A 25,215-nucleotide genomic window follows, 5' to 3' on the forward strand; every position below is an offset into this window, starting at 1 on the left:
GAAAGGAATTGAGTTGATAAGGGTTATCACAAGGTTTGAAAAGGTTTTTGGAGCATTTGGATGCTCTATTTTTGGGATCATTTTGGAGGTGTGATGAGCTCTCATTTGGAAAAAAATTGTGACGTTCATCCAGGCTGCACTGGAACATGGCCCATGGAGTTCAACAATGTGAAAGAGGAAAACTTTCTACCAATGGAACATTGGAATATTTTCTGAATGGGGAGTGCTAGGTAGAGGGATGAGCAAAGGATTCTGTTTCAGGGTCGCAGATCACTGAAAATGAGTTCACAGGAACAAAAANCAGATGAGATGTTGATTTTTATAACAAGAGGGCTGGAATTTAGAGACATAGAAACAAAGAAATCTACAGTGCATAAAGAGGCCATTTAGCCCATTAGGCTTGCACTGCTCATAGAGCAAGGATCAATTCTACTTGCCTCGCATTATCCCCATACCCTTCAAACATCTCTCCTTAATATTCCTGTCTACTTCCCTCTTGAAAGCTACGATGGACCACTACTCAGCAGGATGTTCCAAATCCCCAAATTATTCTCTGGATGAAAAATCCCTCCTAAGTTCCCCTTTTGCTGTTCTTGTGGTTATCTTAATGTAAGACAACATACATGGTGTTACAGTGTATAACAACAATTTGCATTTACGTAGCGTCCTTCACATGGGGTAGCGTCCCAGAGCGCTTGATAGTGGCTAGGGGGGAGAAGGGGGGTGAGGTGACCATAAACACAATCAAAAACAAAGGTCTTTAAGCAAGATTTGAAATTGGGGAGGGAGGGGGCAAGGCAGAGGGATTGAGAGAGAGAGTTCCAGAGTTTTGGGGCGTAGTGGTTGAAGGCACGGCCACCGATGGAGAGGAGGGGACGAGGGACGAACAGGAGGCCGGAGCCAGCCGAGCTGAGGCTGCGGGTGGGTAAGTGGGGGTAGGCGAATCGGATAGGTAGCAAGGTGTGAGGGCATGACGAGATTTGACAACGTGTGAGAGTATAATGCTCTGGTCAGACCTTGTTTGGAGTTTGGGCACCACTCTTAGAAAAGTTGTACTGACTTGGGAGGCTGTGGGGTGTAGTTTCATCAGAAAGATATACATTTTAAAATATACAGGGGGAATAAATTTGTTGCACCCAATCTAAAATCAAAGCCTTCATATCAAACTCTTTTCAAAAGATATGGCCAGAGAGTCATCCCTGTGCAGGCACTGTGATCCAGTACAAAGGCACATAGCTACTCACTGCTGAATGGAATTTCTGCTTGTATTCATTACTGTAGTGTTGGTCTGGACTATTGTAAAACGGTCATGCTGATTGTAATGGGATGTCAGTTTCATCAGTATACACTGTTTGTTACATTTTCACATAGTTCCTGACAGTTTGATCTAAAGATCTATTATCTCCGACGTGCCTTTAATGTCTGTTCTGCGCAGGGACATGTGAATGCAGCAAAGGTGGAGGAGTCAGCTTCTTAGTTCTTTGCATTTGATATAGCGCCTTATATTGTCAAGAGCTTCACAGCAATTACTGGAACTAAGTACTGTGCCTTTGTAGGCAAAGGCATCAGTCAGTTTGCACACAGACAGCCATGAAGTGAATGACCAATTTTTATTTATGTTTATTTTATTAATCCTTATTTATTTATTTTATTTGTTGGCCTGAAAACTGGGAGAAACTCTCTTCTCTCTTCGGATGGTACCATAGGGTTTTTGATACCCGCCTCAGCAGGCAGACGGGTTGGGTCCTCTGTTTAATGTTGTATCTAACAATACAAGATTTTTTATCTTGTATCTAACAAGACCTCCTAACCCCCTACCAACCCGCCCGTTCCCTCCGCTCAGTCGGCTCTGGCCTGCTCCATATCCCCCGACCCACCCACCCCACCATTGGCGGGAGAGCCTTCAGCCACTCTGCCCCCAACCTCTGGAATTCCATCCCCCAGTCACTCCGCCTCGCCCCCTGCTTAGCCTCCTTCAAGTCCCGCCTCAAGACCCTCCTCTTTGACGATGCCATCGGCCACCCCCCTTTCCCTCCCCTCCCTCCCTTCAGATTGGGTCTGAAATGCTGTACTCTGTCCAGTCCCTTGAGACATCCTCCCGACATGAAAACTGCTATACAAATGTTATCTTGTTGTTGTTGCTGTTGTATCTGAAGGACGTCACCTCCGATAATGCAGCGTTCTCCCAGCACTATATTTGTTCAAAATCCTGACATTGGGCTTGAACCCACAACCTTCTGGCTCAGAGGTGAGAGTGCTAGGCTGATTATCCCACTCTTTGTTAATTCTGAATTTGTGCTTTGAAGTCCGGTATAAAATACCTTGTTCCTTAAGATTAAAAAATTTAAATAATAATAATAATTGTTATATTTAGTAAAGTACCTTTCACTTTGGGAGGATGTTTCAAAGCGCTTCACAGATTTACCGTTAAGTGGATGTTTGTGGGTGAATCTTTAAGTTAGAAATATTATGCCAAAAAAAATCACCAGGACTTAGATCCATGCATGGGGATCATCCTGGCTGTGATCTTGTTGACACAACACCACTCGTGCCCGAGAGCCCACCTGTTTAAATTCCTGTATCTCATACCCGCAGAGAAGACTGGCTATGGAACTTCATCTGAACCAATATTGCCGGGAAATGAGCCAAGCAAATTCCTGGGTGTGAAAACACACATATTGCGCTCTGCATGAAACACATTCCAGGCCTAAATTTAGCACAAATCGTCAAAATGAAAAATTGATGAAAAGGCATTCATTTATTTGAAGACATTTTCCAAGTTATTTCATGGGAAACCCATTTTATTTTCACGCATGAGCTCTAGTCTCCTGTTTTACTGGCTTAGACCTCTCTGCCTTTCACAGACCTTATTTTCCGGTATATTAATAATAACCATCAATTGTGCATGCGGGCCATAAGTATTATATGGATACACTATTGTGATTGGTCGAGAAATTAAGATTTTCTTTGGTGTAACACAAAAGATTTGTCTCATTTATCATGTCTGTCCTGTCAGCTTTTGCATGCTATTTGCTCTAGTCTTTACATATTGCACTTTGCATCATATATTTTTGATGGTGGGAAGGGCTTAACTTATTGAAGTGAACATACTTAATTTTTTTGTGGGAGGTAGTCAGTACTGGGGACTTCGAGTCTCTTTTATATTAAGAAACTAAGTGACATTTTTATTGGTCAGTCGGGTGTCTCACACATGCGGAAACCGGTTCCATGCTTAAGTTTATCAAACTGGATTGAGAATTCCATGCATCCCACCTATACATGAAAATTTTCCTGTGATTGAAATGGAATGCACTCTTTCTCTCCCATGAAGGACGCACCCTTTATACCTAATCCCGGAGATTATGGGGTGCAGATTGGTAAGAGCCAAGGGACAAGGCTTGGGGGACCCCAGAGTATGTGTTGGGGTAATTGCTGGAGTTTAGCCAGCTAAAACCCCATAGCTGCCTCCATTTAGCATTTACCTGGTTCAAAAAAGCAAACCAGATTCATAGTAGATTCAAATTATCCTTATATTTGAAACACTGCCTTTCACGTCAGAAGGATGTCTCAAAGCGCTTCACAAGATATACTGTAAAGTGTAGTGACTGTGTATTTTGTAGGCAAACGTGACAACCAATTTTTCACACAGCAATGTTCCACAAATGGCCATGAAGTGAATGATCAATTTTATATGGGGGATTGTTAGCCAGGACACCAGTAGGGAGAAACTTCCTTTTCTTTTGAAATAGTGCCATGGGTTCTTTAATGTCCACCTGAACAGGAGAACACAATCAAAGGTAATGTTTCGTTCGAAGGATGGCACCTCCAACAATACAACACCCCCCAGCACTGCATTGGAGTTCATGAGTTCAATAAGAACCCACAACTTTCTACAGTTACGAGACTGCTGGGAAGTAAGACTGATACCAACTGAGCATTGCTGACACACGTAGGCAGATGAGGTAGTTTTTTAGGTGGGCTATAACAGTGCACGTTAGGGAAGAATTACATCTTTCTATCAAATGTAATTCATGTGAAAATGGAATTAATCAAAACAAGATTCCTTGTACAGAAGATTAAAAAAAACTGCTCGGGATGCCACTCTCCAGTACACTTGAATCATTTGCTGCCTGACCCAGTGAGCATGCTTTAGATTTAAGTAAAGCAGCGCCCATCATTTTTGCATTAATTGCTACATTGACTTGAATGATAAGTCATTTCCATAGATGGATGAGAAAGACAAGTTCCAGATTTAATGATATTAACATTCAAAACCATCCGTCACATTGATATAATATTTCATACAGCACTTAGCATTTGTAGCTGCTCTGATAGGCATTCATAATGGAAAATGTGCCTTTTGCTTAAAATAAACCAGGCGGGTGGGCTGCGGAAATATTCTTTATATCATATCGCACCCGTTTGTTTGGAGGACTGAAGAATAGAGATGATGATATCAGGCTTTCTTGAATTGTCATGATTAGAGAATTTCTTGAATAAAGACATGGTCGCAACACACGTTGCATACAATTAACCAGTTAAATAGTTAAACGACTGGCAGCCCTACAGCTTGATATCTAACTGAGTAAATTACCCATTGTTGCCATGGTGATGGTTTTACAAGGGATTGTTTGTGCGCAGATGTGAGTGGAGAGATGTAACATCAGTCACATACAAGGCTTCTTCCCTGATGGGTGATCTATCTCTCACCCCCAGCCTCTCTTGCAGTCTCTCTCGTCTTTCTCTGTGCAATGGTACAACTCTGGTCATTGCAACTCCAAACTTCCCTCTTGTGTTCCTCCCAAACTCTCATCTTGCAGACTCTTCCTCCTCCCTGCGATCTTTCTTTCCTCCTCTTCACTCCTCACTTTCCTGAACTTTAAACTCTTTGCACTATTTGCTGCAATTTCCAATTCAAAGACATTCTTTCCTAGGACCTCAAGTCATTGGAACCTCCATCCCTTCCTCACTCATCTTTTCCTCCTACACTCTTCAGCAATCCTAACTCCTTCACTTTTCCTTTTCTCTTTCAGTCTTTCCTTCCTCCAACACATTCTTTGAGTCACTGAGTGCCAGGGGAATCTCCAGGAATGGAGGTAGAAGGTTTGCTGACCTTTTGGTGTTCAGTTCATATAAGTATAATTGGGGTCAGTCGTCTTGAAAGATCACCATTGCTGTTTCTCTGGCATTTGGTGATGGCTGAGAAATTGAAAAATATCAACATTCAAAGGCGTCACTCCCGCATTCTTCATGCGTTTGATGACCTGAGACTTGGGTCAGCTGTTGGAGAAGAAAAGACTAGTGGGACTCCAAAAAGGTGAAGGTTAGGCAGGGCAAGGAGGCAAGTAATTGTTATGAGTGTGAAGTGCCACATTGTCAGAGAAATGGGGGATATTTCTGTGGAACAAAGTTTATTTGAAGTCCTCTTGCAAGGAACTGAGATAAAGGGCCACATCTGAAAAGAGAAGCAGCGAAACAAGATACGTGAGCAAATAATGGTCAGACAAAGCCAAGCTTGGATTTAGAAGTCTAGAGTGTAGGAGGAAAGAAAGAGTACGGGAGGGGAAGAGTACTACATTCTTGAGGTTATGGGAAAGAATGAGTAGAGGATGATTTCAATACAGTGAGGATGCAGTGAGGAATAGGGAGTGTGCAGGATCAAGTATTTAATGTATGAGAACAAAAGGCAAGGGAATCTTCAGAACAGCATGGACCAAAGCAGACTAGAGAAGGACGGTTGTGATATAGTAACACACAAATATCCCATGCCAATTGGCAAGCGAGCTCTTCAGTTACACAGTACCATGTGCAGCTCAGTGTACAATGTACTTTTGAGGTGTTAGTTAATGATTACAGTAAACAGGTTTTTACTTGTAAATACTCACTGTTCTTTAGACCTGGTGTGTTTGCCAGCGTGTGAGGCTTTCTGTTCCCATTTCCTTGTAGATTAGTTATTTCTGGAATAGGACCTTAATGATTGTTCCCTAAATTAAACTTAAAGAAAAGAAAAAAGGCTAGATCTCTATCACACTCCCTTACCTGGAGTCTGTTGTCCACCATCTGATTTCAATCCATTCTTCTATAGGAAATCGTTCACTATAAAATATTCAGCAGTATCGAGTTTTTGGAGTTTTTTTTTGCAAATCTCAGGATAAAACCAGAGCATTCACCCTCCTTGTGTGTTATCTCGGCTCATCTGGTATCACTTTCACCTCTCAGTCCAAAGGTTATGGGTTCAAACCCCACCTCAGGACTTAGAACTTATACAATCTAGGCTGATACTCCAATGTAGTGCTGAGGGGAGTTCTACATTGTTTAAGGTACCATCCTTCAGATAAAACATTAAACTGAGGTGGACATTAAAGTTCCCATGATGCTATTCAAAAAGGGAAGGGCGTTCTTCCTGGTGTCCTGGCCCAAAAAAAATTGTGTTTTGCTTCTTGGCTGTTTATGGGTCACTGATGTGTGTAATTGGGCTGCTCCGTTTGCCTACAAATACACAGACACTTCACTTCACAGTAAATCCTGTGAAGCGCTTTGGGGTGTCCTCCTGATGTGATAGGTGCTATATCAAATGTAAGGATTTTTATTATCATTATTATCGTCTTCAAAGTACCTGGTCAGCAAATGTTTCAGAGCTCAAGGGCATGGGTACAAGCCACAAGGAGCCAATGCAAAGGGATTGCCATTTGGATGGTTTGGTTACATGACGAGTTGTCCTTTGTATTTGGCATTGTTCGGGAACGCACATGACATAAAGAGAGAGCAGGCCTTGGTGTTTTGTGAATCTGGATATAATAAAAGAGACTGGCAACAGAAAGCATCACTTGAATGGCCTGCTGACCTCACACTTGATCACTAAGGTGAAGAGCAGTGTGAACAAAGGAACGACTGAATCCTAGGTTTTATAAACTGTACCCTAATTCACCTCATATACTCACCAGTGTCACACGCAGGTATAAACAAGCTCAGAAAAGATCTCAAAGTTTAAGGGCGGGGGGGAAATCCCACAATCTTTCTCTCATACCCATCAATTGGTTTCTTGTGGGCAAAATGGCTGCCGCATTCGCCTACAAACTATACAGTTGCTACACTTTACATTAAACTGTTATGAAACGCTTTGAGACATCCTCCCAACATGTAACGATTCTTATGATTACTTCAACTTCTCCCTGAGCCTTCTCTTGTTTGACGCTTAAACGTTACCCTCATTTCCTAATTTATTTTTATCCTGGGAAGCAAGGAATATTTTCTTAGATTTCCAACGTGACAAAAGTTGGAGGCAAAGTGTCTTGCAAATAATGAAGTGCAAAGAGATATACATAGGAGCACTGCTGGAGTCCACTGGCCCAACCGTGTCCCACTGCACATGATGAATGATCTCATTCTCAAAGTAAAAATGTGTGAAGATTTCAAACAAAGGTGATTGTTTCAAATGACATGTTCCTATAACTGCAAGGTTTTCTTTGCCACCTAAATCTCGCTAGTCGAGATAACAGATACAGCCTTTGAGTTGAAACAGTTAAAGGAAAGCGTAAGTGAACCAAGAGGATTCATGTGTATGCTGGCTCCAAACATGACAACTTTATGGTCTCATAGCGAGATCTGAACACAGCCTGGCCTCAGAGGAGCGGTGACCGAGTGTAACAGATTGATAGCTAACATAAAATGAACAGTGACACAGTTGGATGCATTTAAATGACCAAAAGTCCAGAGTTATGGGAGAATTCAATCAGAGTTATGATGAAGCAGGCAGAGTAGTAATGGAGGATATACTCAGGTCTGCAATGAGGCTCTTCGCTGGCTCAATTGATTCAAGCTGGTGCCTCGTGAGAATCTGAGCCTTGTACAAAGACTAGACTAGGGCAGAGCTGGGACTGTGTTGAGGTAGCTAATCTTTGCTAGTGTGGTGGTAACAGGTACTGAAGTTGGTCTCACTACTCCTTAGCTGGGAAGTACTGAGGTCAATTTCAGTACTCGCTTTTTATAAAAGTGAGGCGTTCCCACTGCTGATCACTACCCAGTGACTCCTGCTGAAATGTACATGAGTGTGAACATTGGCTTGGCTGTGTGATGCTTTCACTCAAGGGGTCTATGGGGTTCACAGTCTAAGAATCGGCAAGGTAACAGAGGTGTCTGATGCCCAGAAATAGGAGCACTATTCCAGCCGAGCGTACGTAATAATAATAACTATTCCTTATATTTGGTATAGCATCTTTCATATCAGGAGGACGTCTCAAACTCTTAATAATCCTTGCATTTGATATAGCGCTTTTCACGTCGGGAGGACGTCCCAAAGCGCTTCACAGAACACACTGTAAAGTGAATTGACTGTATATTTGTGGGCGAACGCGGCAGCCAATTGCGCACAGCAATGTCCCACAAACAGTCGTAGATTGAAAATGACCAATTTATTATTGTTTTTGGTTTTGGAGGGATTATTATTAGGCTCTGTGTGGAGTAAGGAAACTTGCCCAAGGTTTCGCCTGGAATTGAACTCAGGTCTCCCACTTGCAAAGCGAGTGCTCTAACCACTGAGCCACAGGACTCGCACTTATTACTTCAACTTCTCCCTGAGCCGTCTCTCATTTGACTCTTAAATTTTGCTCTCACTTTCTAATTTATTTCTGTCCTAGGAAGCAGGACACTTCACAGGATAATACTAATAATAATCCTTACATTTGATGTAGTGCATTATCATGTTAACAAGACGTCTCAATAAAGCAGTCAATTTGCGCACATCATCGTCCCACAAATAACCATGAAGTGAAAAAGTAAAGACCAATTTTATTAGGGGGATTTTTGGCCAGGACACCAGGAGAAAATCCCTTAAGACATGAACTTAAGAAAGAGTTTCTGAGGAATAAAGAACTGTAGCATGTGGCAGGATACCAGCCTTTTCATCAGCAGCCTTTAGGATTGAGGCAGTGCGGTCTAATTTGTGGTATTATTCCCATTGAATTGTGAAAATAGATTGTTTAGAATGGAGTTCCTGTGGGTTAACGTGATGTAAACGTGGTTATTGAAAGTAGTCACTCTCCAATTTGTGTGTCTTGGATTCCTTATTAAGAAATACCGTCAAGAAACACGGCAAATTCGAGCCTAAAGTAAGCAGTAATAATGGCAGCCTGGAACCATTTGGGCTGAAATATATCTTGGTCCAAGAGAACATGCAGCCTCCAGTGAACTCACACCACTGAAAATAGAATTTATATTGGCTCTGCTAAGATGGAACAAGAAAAATGTGTATTTCATCCCAAAAGGAGAGACATATTAAACACATTCAGCACAAATGTAACAAACACAAGCAAAAATATACCAGGAAAATGAACAGATCAGAACATATTGTGCAAGGCACACAGCTCAGTCAGTACCAGTTTCTTAAGTAAACAGGAGATGCCAAAGGATACATAGCATCATAAACTAAGCCATGTCTGGTATGGATTCAGATGTATGGATTGCAATCAGATTGGTATGAGCTGCCAAGGAATGCCCTAGGGGAAAGTGCAGAGAAGAGAGCTTCAAGACTGGCTCATGTTCCAGGGAGCCCAAGGCAGCAGAACAAGCATTCGCAGATTCGGGGTTGTGTTTAGCACACGTGCCGGGAAGTATTTCTTTAGACAGAAGATAATAATCAATGACTGGAGTGGGTTCCCAGGAAGAATAGTGGAGGCTAGTGCACTGCACCCATCTTAGAAACTACTGTTGCATTGGAAAGGTGATATGCTTAATATTCTGGAACAATGTGATATAATAATAATAATATTTGCATTTGATATAGTACTTTATCACATCTTCGAGGAGTCTCAAAGCACTACCAGAATAAACTGTAAAATGAATTGACTGTATATTTTGTGGGCGAAACACAAAATGAGTTGAAGGGCCTTTCTCAGCAATCTGAGGCTCTATCCTTCGTGAAGTGCGCTGCCTAATAATAATCGTAACAATAATAATCGTTGTATTTGGTATAGCGCCTTATCACGTCAGTAGGACGTCTCAAAGCGTGGATCTACTCAGAATGGATTGACTGTATTTGTAAGAAAATGTGGCAGCTATTTGTGCACAGTAATGCCCGACATGAAGTGAGTGACCAACTACATCCATATATAAATTCATACATATTTGCAAGTTGTTGCTCTTCTTCACCTGAACCTACTTTGTCAAGTAAGGGAATATCAGGGAATATTTCGTGGATTTTGGAAGTGGCCAAATGGTGTAATGTAATGGTCTTTTTGAAACCTAACAAGATCAGAAGGATGATTCAGATGAATAAAGTTCTTTGGGCCATTTGATCTCGTCCCTCCATCTCCCTGTCCTCCCATCGCAGCAATAAGCTGCTTTTTAAATGAGTCCAGTCAGTATCGTGGCAACTTGTTCAGTCATTAAGTCCTGTACATCCCTGCCTTCCTAATGATCAGGATATCCACCAGCACAATAAGAATGTACATACATTATATATATATATATACATATAATTAATATTTTTTATTGTGACATGATGACACATTGGTTTACAATGCTGTCCTTTTACCTCAGGAACCCTGGAACCAGACAAATGCTGACAGGATAAAAGTTTCCTCCATCTGCCAGTTGTAAAGGTCTTCTAAAAAATTGATGGTTTCAATGCTCAATATGCTGGGGAATGAATGGATAGGACTGTAAAACAATGTGACATAACATTAACGTGGTCATTGGCACCGATGAAGGCAACAGAGGTGAACCAAACTGAAGCAAATCAGTGTTATTCCTTGGGGAACAACTTAATGCACAATGAATAAATGTGGACAAGAACTATTTTGTGTATGTTGTAAATATGCTTAATCTGGCTTGACAATGCTAATTCCCTGGTCTCCGGACTTCCCAACTCTTCCCTCCACAAGCTACAGATTTTTTCAGAGCTCTGCAACTCATATCTGCTTCTGCACTAAGCTTGAGCCAATCACCCCCCATCCTCGCCCCACTGGCTCCCCATCCCCCAGAGGATCGAGTTCAAGATCCTCTTCCTCACTATTGAAACTCTCCACCGTCTTGCTACTCCCTACCTCCTAAAACATTACCAACTTGTCTGTTCCCTTCAACCTTTCTGCCCCCACCCTCTGGAATTCTATTTTGGAGTCCCTCCGCCTCGTACCCCTTCCTTTGCCTCTTTGAAGGCCCGTCTAAATACCTTCCTCTTTCCCCATCCTTGGTCCTCATCCACCCGTCTTGACTCCAACCCTCCATCTCGGGTGCAAACCCTTGACTGGACGAGAGACAACTTTCTTCAGCTCAACGTGCGAAAAACCGAGGCCCTCCTGATTGGTTCGCGTCAGCGCCTCCGCACCTCAGGCGCCGACACCATCAGCATCCAAGGCCGCACTCTCCACCTCTCAAAGCCAGTCAGAAACCTCGGCGTTTTGTTCGACCCTGAGCTGTCCTTTCTCCCTCATATCCGCACCACAACTGGCACTGCCTTCCATCACCTCCGGAACATCGCCAGACTACGGCATTACCTCACCCCTCACGCTGCTGAAACCCTGGTTCACGCCTTTGTCACCTCAAGGCTGGACTATGGGAACTCTCTCCTCGCCGGCCTTCCCGCCACCTCCCTCCACACTGCAGGTCATCCAGAACTCTGCAGCTCGTGTACTGTCCCACACCAGACACCGCAACCACATCACTCCCACCCTCGCTCGCCTCCACTGGCTCCCCATCCCCCAGAGGATTGATTTCAAGATCCTCATCCTCACCTACAAGGCCATTCACGGCCTTGCTCCCTCCTACCTCTCCAACCTACTATCCCCCTACCTACCTGCCCGTACCCTCCGTTCCTCCGGCTCCGGTCTGCTCCACGTCCCCCGTCCCAAACGCCCTACCATCGGTGGTCGGGCCTTCAGCCTCTCAGCCACGAGGCTCTGGAACTCTATCCCCCAGTGCCTTCGCCGCTTCCTCCCTTTCCTCCTTCAAGGCCGGTCTCAAAACCTTTCTCTTTGACCGTGCCTTCAGCTCCCCTCTCGACTCTCTTCCCCCTTCTCGCTCCCTCTCTCCCCTCACCCTGACCATTTCCCCCCTCCTCGCTCCCTCTCTTCCCTCCCCTCATCCTGACCATTTCCCCCCTCCTCGCTCCCTCCCTTCCCTCCCCTCACCCTGACCATTTCCCCCCTCCTCGCTCCCTCCCTTCCCTCCCCTCACCCTGACCATTTCCCCTCTGCTCGGGTCATGACCCAACTGTGCAGCGCCTTGGGACGTCCTCCTGACGTGAAAGGCGCTTTATAAATGGAATCTTGTTGTTGTTGTTGTTGACTGTCCAGCGCCTTGGGACATCCTCCCAATGTGAAAGATATATAAATATAATTTGTTGTGCCTTTATAGAGTCATGTCAAAATTGAAGACTCAGTTGTGTATAAATAGAAGTGTATAAAATTTTAACTGGGATTGAAAAAGTAAACCCAGATCAATAGTTTAGGATGCACCAAGAGAGCAGAACAAGAAGACACAGGTTTAGAGTTGCAAAGGAAAATTTCAACCACAACAGCTTGCACTTATATAGCGCCCTCCACGCAGGGTAGTGTCTCAGAGCGCTTAACAGATGGCGGAGACTGATTCCGAGCCAGAGGGAGGGGCTGTAAGCACGGTCGAAGAGAAAAGTTTTCAGGCGGGACTTGAAATAGGGGAGAGAGGGGGAAGGCGAAGGGATTGAGGGACAGTGTTCCAGAGTTTTGGGGCATAGTGGCTGAAAGCGCGACCTCCGATGGTGGGATGGAGGGTGTGAGGGATGAGAAGGAAGCTGGAGCTGGTAGAGCGGAGGTGCCAGGTGGTGGATTGGGGGGTGAATTTCAGGACAGACACCAGGAAGTTGTTCTTTACCCAGAGGGTAATCAGTGACTGGAACAGCTTGGGATATAGGCAAATTTTGTATTCTGTAAGGGAACCCTACATATTATATGTATTTTATCAAATATAAAGATTAATAATAATAAACTCAATGTGCCATCACTGAAAAGCTTCTCACTGTACAGTACAAAGAAGCAGTAATCTTTATTTTTTGAGCCTTTGATACGTGAATTCCTCCAGAAGGAATGTTAGAAATGTTTTTCATTCATTTTTATTTAAATAGGTTGCTGTATGTATGGGATCCAGCTGCTCAAGGCTTTCTCTCTGATCAGCTGGAGTGACAGATGTGTATATGAGCAGATTGCATCTGTCACGTCAAATGTGCTGCCTGGAAAATGGGCTGAGGCTGCAAATGGCCCGGGAACACATTGACCTTGGTGACGAGCAGGAATCCTAGATATTCTTTGCAAATCATTCCATTTTCTTTTTACCCTACAAATGTTTCTTCCTCCTCTACCCCTCGCTTCATTCTGCCTCTCTCTTCCTTGTTCTCCCTCTCCCACTCTCTCTCCCTCTGCTCTTTCCCTCTCTTCTTCCTTCCCCCTTTTCCCTTTCTTGCTTTCCTATGCCCTATTTCCTCTGTCTCTTCTCGCTCGTCTCTCTTTCCCTCTCACTCGCCCTCTCTTTCTCCTCTTCCCTCCCTCCCTCATCCTCCCTCCACTCCCCCTCTCCTCTTCCTCCTCCCTTCTCCTCTCGTCTCCTTCCTTCCTCTCACCTCCTCCCTCCTCCCCACCCTGCCACACTCCCCACTTTCTTTCCCCATCTCTCTTCCCGACCTCCTCTCTCAACTCTCTCTCCTTCCTCCCGCCTACCCCCATCTCTGCATCTCTCCTGAAGTCATTCTCACATACCAAGGCCTCTGATCTCTCCAGTAGTCCACACAAAAACTTCCACAGAAAATGTTGATGCGCATCACAAATGAGCCTGATCTTGCCCTCGGTGGATGTATACTGGACTCTTCCCCCAGTGGATGTGAATCAGGTCCAGGATTTGTGGCTGTTGATCCTCCAACCCCCTTAGCCCAGAGACACTGAAGATAATTACAGAAACATGCTGCGATAAGGCACCAATACGAAATGCAAGGATTATTATTAACTTTGGATACAACAGTTATTTTAGCTCCGGAAAACTCCGCATTTCTCACTCACTCTGCATCACTCACTTTGCATAATAGCCCATTTATTCTGCATTATAAATTCTGATCCTGTATATATTGCCAGATGACAAAACTCATTTCAGCACATCTCAATATCCTCAATCACACCCTTATTACTCCGACGATTGTGTGATCTAATTACGTCAGAGAACGTTCTTCAAAGTTTTGACATCTGGATATTCAAATGGATCAAAACTTGCAAGACAAAATTTTGGATTTGGTAACGTGTGAAACGAGATGTTCACAGGTCCTTAGGTTTCGAAATCAGAGGGAGTCAAATGCAAGTAACTAACTCTACCTTCCATTCACTTGTCACTTGTGCTATCTAAATACTTTTAATCAACAACAACAACAACAACAAGATTCCATTTATAGAGCGCCTTTCACGTCAGGAGGACGTCCCAAGGCGCTGAATCGATTCTTTGTAGAAATTTACAGCACAGAAGAAGGCCATTCAGCTCATTCAGTCTCACCAGCTCTCAGAGCAAGCCATTTATTCAATCCCACTGCCCTGCCGTATCCTCATGCCCCTTCAGTTGAAAGTCTGGTCACTTTGAACAGGAGTTTCACTTTAAAGTGGTAGAGCAGTGTGTGATTGCACAATTAACCATTTGAGGATTAAACCACTTTCCGAATACTTTTGGATGTCTTCGCTGCTTTGGCAGCCAATTGCGCACAGCAGTGTCTGTCCGACAAACAATTGTGGATTGAGTGACCAAATTATTATTTTTTTGGAAGGGATTATTACCTCCAGAAAAACGATCCGTTAATCAACTAACAACCGGATTCCTATTTATTACTGCTAGTAAATAGAGGTATGTGGAGAAAGGAAATTTGCCTAACATTTCACCGTGCCCGGGAATCAAACCCGGGTCCTCTCACTTGTGAGGCGAGTGCTCTAACCGCTAAGCTATTTACCTTCCTTACATTGAGAGAGTAAACACAGAACAATATTTTAGGATACATCAAGACACTGGAACAAGAGGACACAGGTTGCGAAGGGCAATTTGAGGGCAGACACAGGAAGTTTTTATTTACTCAGATAGTAATTAACGACCGGAACAGTTTGCACGAAAGGATGGTTAAGCATGATGATGGGATTCATTTAGAAAACAGCTTGATGCTGTGATTTTCAACAAGATCCAAGAAATCACATTGATTTACAAAGAATGTACAGCACCCAAACAGGCCATTCGGCCCAACTAGTTCGTGCTGGTGTTTAAAGTCCACATGAGTCTCCACCCATTCCTTACCCTTCTAATCTCCCTCTGGATATAGAAAAACTGCTGCCTGTGTCTTCTTGTTCTTTTTGTCTCGTACATCTGAAAGTATTGCTTTGAATTTACTTTCTCAATTCCATTTAAAATCTTACACAACTCCATAAATTCCCTTCTTACCTGTCTCTTTTAAAGACTAAAGAGCCCTAGCTTGTCTAATCATTGCTCACAGCTCATTCCTCTTAACAATGGGGATCTCCGTGTTGCATCCCTAGGGCCTAAAGCCATAGAAATTTACTGCACAGAAGAAAGCAATTTGGCTCATCATGGCTGGACGGGCTCTTTAGCTCCCTGATGTCACGGTGACCAGAACTGTATGAGGTACTCCAGGTGTGACTGGGTTCTCAAAAGGTAGCATGACGTGGCAGCCTTGTTTGGAGATGCCACAATGAGCCGACCAATGACTCAAGGAGTCTGCAGCTGACACATATAATAAGGTGGTCCTAAGCTGGACAAGCAGCTGGAAGCATGCCAGAGAGTGCTTTCAATGGCAAACTGCGGTTTTAGCTGGTTAAACTGTCCCGGTGCATCGTAAAGTATTGTTCTATTGTTTTCTCAATCCCATTTAGATGTGAGGTCTGTGAGGTCCCTTATGAATAATCTCTCAGTTCCACAACACACACTCTGTGGCTCCCAAGCCTTGACTCATGCCTGCCTCTTGCCAAAAAAAAATAATAAATTGGTCACTTCAATGTTTGCAGCTGCTGTGCGAATTGGCTGCCGTATTGCGCCCACAAAACATAGTCAATTCACTTCAAAGTATATTCTGTGAAGCGCTTTGAGACGTCTTGAAGACGTGATAAGGCCCTATATCAAATGCAAGGATTATTATTACCTATGCCAAAATTCTCTGGGCGGGTCCCTCCGAGGAGAGAGTGTACATTCTATTCTATTCTATTCCAGACACCTTCATTTCCATATGTAACTCGCAGTCTGGTTTGGATACTTTTTGACATCAGGCTGACCAAAACAAAAAATCATTCTTAAAACAGCTACATCTTTGAGACTAACCCAGGGTGAAACTATAATTCTGGAAAATGGAAAAGAAAGGAGATCAGTAATTGTAATATATTGAAACCCCAGAATTGTAAATAGGAAAGGGTCACTCTCTTTATAGAGAGGGGCAAGACAATAACACCTCTGCCTGATTGAAACAGATTTGGGCTGTGATTCTCCTCCTAACCCATACATATTGCTTTGTAATAGTTGCTATAGATCACAAGGGAAATGGATCCGGACAGTCTCAATCCAATTCTCCTGTGCGTTGAAACTATTGGGCAAAAGTGCTTTTACAATCCCCGCGAATTAGCAGCAATTCATCACCCTCACTCAGGGAGACTGTTAAGGTAAAGAATAGGAGAAAGGGAACCATGATATTTATTCAGTGAGAGAGATGCTGGAGATTGAGGTACGAACACATGGCATCTAAGCAAAGTCTCTACCTGTGTGTGTGTGTTTGTGTGTGTGTTTATGTGTGTGAGAGAGATAGACAGTATCAGCCTGGCTCAGTTGGTAGCATTCTTGCCTTTGGGTCAGGAGGTTGTTTGGTTCAAGCCCCATCTTAGGACTTTGAGCTCATTGTTTAAGCACTAGTTAACAATGCATTCCAAATGAAGTTTTTAATTTTTTTCTCTCTTTATCAAGAATGTGCTGGATGCTGACCTTTCAAATCCAAGGTCTGGGTTTGAATCCACAGCGATGGACTCAAAGTTCCCCCGAATCTGTTGGCTGTGAGGGTCCATATGTGAGAGGAGTTTGGGCTCAATTGACTTTACAGTATATTCTGTGAAGCGCTTTGAGACGTCTTGTAATGCAAGGATTATTATTATTGTTATTATTATAATCATACCCCACGATGGACTCTATCCCACACATGCCATCCATCGCCTGGGAAATAGGACTGTTACCTCCAGACTTTCCTGAACTGCACGTCAAGCTCCCCCCGCCCCCACCGCCCCCGCCGCCATCCTCACTGGTCGCCTGCCTACCAACAGATCAACTTCTTGTTGTTATCTTCAGATGGCTCCTTGGCCTAGTCCCCACCCTATCTCTGCGATCCACTCTGACTGAATTCCCCCGTCCACTCCCTGTACTCCGACAACTCCGACCTTCTTCATACCTTCTTTGGAGTCCTGTAGCTCAGTGGTTTGAGCACTCGCTTTGCAAGTGAGAGACCTGAGTTCAATTCCAGGCAGAGGGCGAAACCTTGGGCAAGTTTCCTTACTCCACACAGAGCCTAATAATAATCCCTCCAAAACCAAAAACAATAATAAATTGGTCATTTTCAATCTATGACTGTTTGTGGGACATTGCTGTGCGCAATTGGCTGCCGCATTCGCCCACAAATATACAGTCAATTCACTTTACAGTGTGTTCTGTGAAGTGCTTTGGGACGTCCTCCCGACGTGAAAAGCGTTATATCAAATGTAAGGATTATTATTATTATTATTATGCCCCCACGTCAGCTCCACTCCAACATTGACAAGAGAGCATTCAGGAACTTTACTCCTGCCCTCTACAACTTCAAAAATTTCACCACCTTATTCTCTGCCCCCTCTCTGATTTCATAACATATTTGAAGACCTATCGCTTTGACATCCCTTTTGGGTCACCTCCTATCTCCCTCCCAACTCAAGCTCCTGCTCCATCTTTGAGACGTTCCTTCTCCCTAACGGGTACAAGTGCAAATTATTGCTGCTGTTCTCTCCGCAGACAACACTCCTGGCCCCTGAAGTAATAAGATAGATGGCGAAATGATAGAGATCATTCATACGTGGAGCTTTTGGAGAATCTGCATTTTTCCCCCTGCAGCTTTGCATATCTTTGCAGATGATATAAATCAAGATACGCAGGCTGGAAATGGTCTGGCACTGCGCTTCTTTTTTCAGCATTGGTTGAAAAGTCCTGTAGGTGGCGCTATTGTCCTCCCAAAAGAGGGCTGCGGGCACTGGCCCCGCACTGTAATTACATTTTCTATATCAGTGAAAAGCAGCAGACAGAGGTGCTTATTCTACTCCATGCACCACAGATAGCAAACACACTCCTCTGGGCTAACCATTTGACATTTGACAGTTTAGTGAATTTTGTCAATGTGCACACAGAAATAAATGCTACAGGTGTCTGCCTGGCTCAGTTGACAACACGCTCACTTCTGAGTTAGAAGATTGTGAGTTCAAGCCCCACGTTCAAGCCCCAGCTCCACCCCAACATCAACAAGAGAGCATTCAGGAACTTTATTCCTGTCTAGGCTGGCACTCCAATGCAGTGCTGGGGGATGTGCTGCATCATTGGAGGCGCCGTCCTTCAGATGTGATGTTAAATCAAGGTTCTGTCTGTCTGGTGTTCAGGTGGATGTTAAAGATCTCGGTGCACTTCTGAAAAAGAGAAGAGAGTTTGTCTCTCCCGGTGTCCTGGTTAACGATTCCCCAAGTAACATTCGTGACTCATTTCATAGGTGTTTGTCAACATTGCTGTGTGCTAATAATAATAATAATAATAATAATAATAATAATAATAATAATCCTTGCATTTGATATAGCGCCTTTCACGTCGGGAGGACGTCCCAAAGCGCTTCACAGAACACACTGTAAAGTGAATTGACTGTATATTTTGTAGGTGAAACGCACAATGTCCCACAAACAGCCGTGGATTGAAAATGACCAATTTTATTATTGTGTCTTTTTTCTTCAGGGATTATTATTAGGCTCTGTGTGGAGTAAGGAAACTTGCCCAAGGTTTCTCACTGCCGGGAATTGAAACCAGGTCTCTCATTTGCGAGGTGAGCGCTCTAACCACTGAGCTACAGGACTCCTACTTTACAGAGAAGCTCCCCCCGGGGATGGTACTATATAATTTCAAGTTATTGTATGTCCTGTGAAACACTTCAAGATGTCCTCGTGATGGGAAGGCACTGTATCAATTGTAAGGATTATTATAATCTAATCTTAACAGTAGTTTTATTGTTACATTTACAGTTTAAAGTTGGTAAAGGCGATAGCTAGTGTAGCACTAAGGCACACTTATGGAGGTGCCCGATTTAACGTGTGTATGGAGTTTCTGCCACTTCCAGCTACTATGCGCTGAAGCTTTGGAACACTCTCGGCCCAATCCCTGTGCCTTGCCCCCTCTTTCCCCTCTTTTGGATCACGACTGAAGACCCTTCTCTTCAGCCGTGCTGATGGTTGCTTACTCCACGCCCCCAGCTCAGCGTCAGGCTCCATCACTATTAAGCTCTCTGAGACCCCGCCCCACATGAAGGGCCCTATACAAGTTGTTGTTTTCTGATTGCAGTTGGACCTTATAACTGATCTCAGCATCCTGGATTCGGGAGGGAAAAATCAACCGGAATTTGCGCTCTGCTCACTATGCAGTGTCCCCAGCTGGAGGGATGTGTTTGTGGACATAATTGACATCAGAATCGGGGCTCAGCTGTAATAACCTCACAGCCAACACACATTGCCAAAGCACACAGATGAATACTGGCCACATGGGCGAGGTTCTGACAGATGCCGGTTGAACGATATCCCGGTCAAGGCAAAATTAGTCAAATATCTTCAGAAGGAAAAAAAATGAGAGAGTGAAAGAGAGAGAGATAATGGGAAAACAAGAATATAATAGTCATTATAGCGACATTTTGGTTATCCACTGATCTATAATAATCCTTGCATTTGATATAGCGGCTTATCACGTTGTTGAGACATCTGTAAGCTTCACACGATTTACTGAAAGAGCAGTGACTGTATTTTTTTGGCAAACCGGCAGCCAATTTGCACACAGCAATCAATGTCCCACAAACAGCCATGAGTTGAATGACCTTTTGTATCTGGGAAATTGTTGGCCAGGGCACGGGGAGAAGAAATTCCCTTGTCTTTTTAAATAGTGCCGTGAGATCTTTAACATCCACGTGAACAAGCACAGATAGGACCTCAGTTTAAAGTCTCATCTGACAATGCATCCCCTCACAATAACATGAGCTCAAATTCCCAATAGGAAGGCTTGAACTGCTAACATAGAGACCAGAGGGCTACCAACTGATCCAGGCAGACACCTGAATAATAATAATAATAACAATATTAATAACAATATTAATAATGTTTGCATTTGATATAGAACCTTATCACGTCGTTGAAACGTTTCAAACTTTTCACAGAATATACTGTAAAGTGAAATATCTGATGTTTTGTCAGCGAGATGCTTTCGTATAATTTAAAACAAAGACACAGAACATAAAAATATATCTGAGCGAGTGAGGGAAGCAATGAAGGAAGCCCCAACATCTGTCATGTTTTTTGTTTGGATTTAATGACACCCCCATACTGTGTCCCAGGGGGTCAAAGGGCAGGGATGGTGCGTGTTGAAAGTGCTGTTCCACACGGCTGAGGATGCTCGAGGGAGAGACGATTTAAGCTGCTTGTTCCCTTTCGCCGGCAGAGATCTGAGTAGCAGGTTAACAGCAACCTCACATCCAGCTAAAACACATTATTGTTTGGTGAACTGCGGAAGAGGTGCTGCAAAGACTGAAAAATTATGCAACTGAAAAATATTTTTCCATCGCAGCCTTAACCCCCATCAGTACCGGATCGCTCCGTCAGACAGCAAAGCTGGTTTTCACTTGCTGAACTTTTGAAACTCTCTCTGTGAGTTTGAGTTTCTTATTGAAAGGTTAAACTGTAGAACCAAGGCCATTCGGCCTATCGTGTCCGTGCCGGCTCTTTTAAGAGCAATCCTATAAGGTTAGAGACGCTTGAGTTTCCTATTTAAAGGCTGGGAAGTTATGAGAGGCAGGTAGTTAGGAAATTCTTTGTGTAACCATTTACCTGGGAATTAGCACTGCAGGAACTAATGATATTAGCAACAATGATTTGTTTTGCTCTGAGTGCTGTACAGTGGCAGAGTTTGACCCCGAGCAAGGAGAAGGGGAGTGGGCGGTGGGATTGAAACGTAAATAAGAGGGGTCGAGGCGGAAGGCTTGAGGCAGGGAGTTTCAGATGTCGGGTGGGGGAGGTGTGCATTGTGGCTGAAGGCATGGCAGTGCATGGTGCCATGCAGGGGTTGGGACAAGTGCAGAAGGCCTTTGTCAGCTGAGCAAGGGTAGAAGAGTGAGGATCTCACTAATAAAATTGGTCACTCACACCATGGTTGTTTGCTGTGTACAGATTGGCTGCTGTGTGTGCCCACAAAATACACACAATCACATCACTTTATAGTGTATCCTATGAGTGCTTTGAGCAGGTCAGAGAGGTATACAGACTTATGTAATCTTGTTGTTATACTTCTCTCTCCCCTTATACCTTCACTGTGTTGGGACACCATCTCAGTTAAGACACCAGGTCAGTTAAGCACAAGCCACCAAAACACTGAAGGAATACTCTGCATGTCACGTTATCTCATTACATTTGACCATCAAAAGATCCTCTCCTGTGTAAATGTAAATTAAGATTGTGTAAACAAGGTTAATGTTCACGATGCAGGTGATGATGAAGAAGTCAATAGAAACTAAAATGCCCAACAGTGAACGCAAAGGTCTTCCATTTTATATAGAAAAGAGCATGAGTTTCCTAGGTGGTGAGCCTTATTTGTCAGGCTGGCCCACTCGGTAGCACTCTTTTAGTCACAAGGTTGTGGGTTCAAGTCCCATGTTGGAGTCCGTATAATCTATCCTGATATTCCAATGCAGTTCTGGGGTGGGTGTTGCATTATCAGAGTTTGTGCCTACCCACAAAATACACACTGTCACATCACTTTATAGTGTATCCTATGAGCGCTTTGAGACATCTTTACGACATAATAAGATCGAGGTGGTTTGGTAAAATGTCTAATTGCCAACGCAAGGATTACTATTCAATGAAGTTGTCTTGTGCTATGTTTGGTGTTTTGTTGTCTGGTGCTATAGAGCCGGACAATTATTGAGCAGACAGGAGGAACCTGCAGCTGATGAGCTTTGAAGTACAAAACTTTCATAAAATCTTAAAATCTAATTGATGGTGTAGACCTTTTGTTCCGAATTGTGATTTGACAGTGAGCATTTTTTTGAGTCCTGCTCTATTGGCAATTAGACATTTTACCAAACCACCTCGATCCAGCACACTTCCCATCACACAGTTTTGTTGTTGAGGGTCAAAAATCATCGAGTGGTTAATTCTTGAAAGGTAGCTTTTGGTGGATTGGCAGAAAGCCTTTGTTCAAGACCGCTGCCTGTTGCTGATCTATAAAGAATGGAAATTCTGATACTAAAATTGACCATAAACCTGTGGAGAGGGCAATGGATTGATCAGTGCTCCAAGATGCTACCCTGCGTGAAACAGGCGCTGTATAAATGCAAGTTGTTGTTGGATGTGGAAAACAGGCAATTGTGTCAGCCTGGCTCAATATGTAGCACTCGTCTCTGCGTCAGAAGGATTATGGGTTCAAGCCCCACGTTGGGATCTATGCTGACACTCCAGTGTTGCATTGTTGGAGATGCTGTACTTCAAGTGAGACAGTAAACCGAGGCTCTGTCCCACTGCACTATTCAAAACGACAAGGGAGTTTTTTTTATGCACTAATTAGAGATCAAACATGAATGGCTTGGTGTTACTCGGGTGAACTTGTGTGCACAAGTGTGCACTCAACCCTGAGATGTGCCTGACTGTTATAAAGTTGACAATGAATGACTGTCCATAACGCACCAGGGAGTTGGGAATATTGGCTGTATGATTGAGCGGGCTTCCTGCTATTCTTCCATCATTACTGCAGCTTTAAAATCATCATTACCATGGTTCAAGTAGCAGAGAGCTCTTCAAAGCCACTGAAACACTGAGAGGGTGAGATGTGGTCCTGGACTAGATGTAAGGACTGGGGAGGACATTGTTTCAGTGTACAGAAGTACTCAATTACTGTACTTTACTTCAAATACCAGAATCCAATTACAATCCAGCCCAGTTTAACTCATAATAATCCTTGCATTTGATATCACGTCAAACCGACTCAAAGCTCTTCACAGAATCTTATTGTAAAGTGTAGTGACTGTGTATTTTGAAGGCAACCGCGGCAGCTAAATTGGGCGCAACAACATCCCATGAACAGCCATGATGTGAATGACTAGCTTGATCGGAGAGGTTGTGGGTCAGCACACCGGGAGAAATTCTTTTAGAATAGCCATGGGATCTTTAACATCCACCTGAACAATCAGACGGGACCTCGGTTTAACATCTCATCTGAAGGACGGCACCTCCGACAATGCAGCACACCCCCAGCACTGAATTGGTCAGCCTAGACTGTGAGTTCCAAGTCCTGATGTTCAGGGGGCGGCTTCAACCCACAACCTTCTGACTCAGAGGTGAGTGCGCTACCAACTGAGCCAGGCTAATTGCTAAATACTATGCAGCAGTGCGTTACCCATGTGATTACTACACTCTCTCTCTCCCCAATCATCTCTCCTTCATCAAATCTCCTTCCCCTGGCAGCCTGTAACAAGTTCACAGACATCAGAAGAATGGCATTGCTTTTGTCTGGTTCCCGTGGCAACAGGTATCATCTCTGTGGCTTAAGGGACCCAGCTCTTAGTAAATTCAGATTGAACAAGCTGTGTTGAATCAATGCCGGAACCTCAGGAGTCTGGGCTCCCAGGATAGAATCACTGTACTTCTAATGGAAAAATCAGTGTGTTGGCAAAAGCAGGATTGCACTGAAAGATTTTGCTGGGCTGAATTCTGTAGAATGTCCATTTATCTCCCCGGGTTGGAGGAGGGAACTTTACAAGGAAATCATAAAATCTACTTTGACCTCTCAGCATTCCCAAAGATCAGAAGGTAGAGGCTTGCTAGGAGGCACTGCTACTCTAATTCTAATTCTATTCTGTTCTGCCCTTCTGCACCACTTCATCCCACAATGTATCTCCACAGACTCACATCTGCGTGGGGGAGACTGAATAGTGATCTGGAATGAGAACCCAAAGTGATGTTTCCTCTCATTAAGCCAGGAGCACTCAACTCAGTGGAGCCTCAGCCTGGCCAAGATCACAAACAACAACAACATTTACATGGCGCCCTTCACCGGCTAGCGTCTCAGAGCACTTAACAGTGGTGTAGCTTGACACCGAGCTGGAAAGGGAGGGGAGGTGACCAAAGGCACAATGGAATAGGAAAGTCTTCAGGTGTGATTTCAAGACGGGCAAAGAGGCGGCAAGACGTAGGGATTGAAGTATGGAGTTACAGTAGTAGTCCAGAGGCAAGCAAAAGCTCATGGGTTCAGACACAAACCAAAATGGCAGTGTAACAAGGCTTTACTGTATTTATCTCTAACTCAGGATGGAGCTGACCTGGGAGTGCTGGATGGACAGTGCAGAGGGAATTTTACTCTGACTCAAACCCATGCTGTCACTGACCTGGGAATGTTGGATGCTAACTCTGGAGACACATGGTGATGAATATTCAGTAGATCAGCACCAACAATCTTTTACCTTTAAGATAACAGAAGTTAGTGAGTGAGTGGATGTGGGACTGCTGTCAAGGCATGAAGATGTAAAATTAAAAGGATCTTGAAACTTTCAGGTTGGATGGTCAGTGTGCAAAAGAATCAAGCAATTAATCCCAGTTTCCTGCACCACTTACCGTTCTCTCCAACTATATTGAATTTGTTGCCAAGCTAAACATTTAATTCCAGATAGCTGATCCATGCACCTTTTTCTCAGATTCACTTTCTAATGCTCAGCTTATTGAATGCAGTCAGTGTACTGCCAAGTCTCACACAGAAACAATGGAATACTCCACAATGTGCTTTTGTTGCTCTCGCTTCAGCAGTTTTGCTCTGAACGAAGGATTGTCTGGTCCATTAAAAATCTTTAATTACCTTTTATGAAGAGTGGACCAAAGTTCTGATGTGAGCAAAATCCGCAGTGAAGAGTAACATTCCCGAGCTGGGAAACTTTGT

The sequence above is a fragment of the Callorhinchus milii genome, unplaced genomic scaffold, assembly GCF_018977255.1.
Source record: "Callorhinchus milii isolate IMCB2004 unplaced genomic scaffold, IMCB_Cmil_1.0 Scaffold21, whole genome shotgun sequence".
Classification (NCBI taxonomy): domain Eukaryota; kingdom Metazoa; phylum Chordata; class Chondrichthyes; order Chimaeriformes; family Callorhinchidae; genus Callorhinchus; species Callorhinchus milii.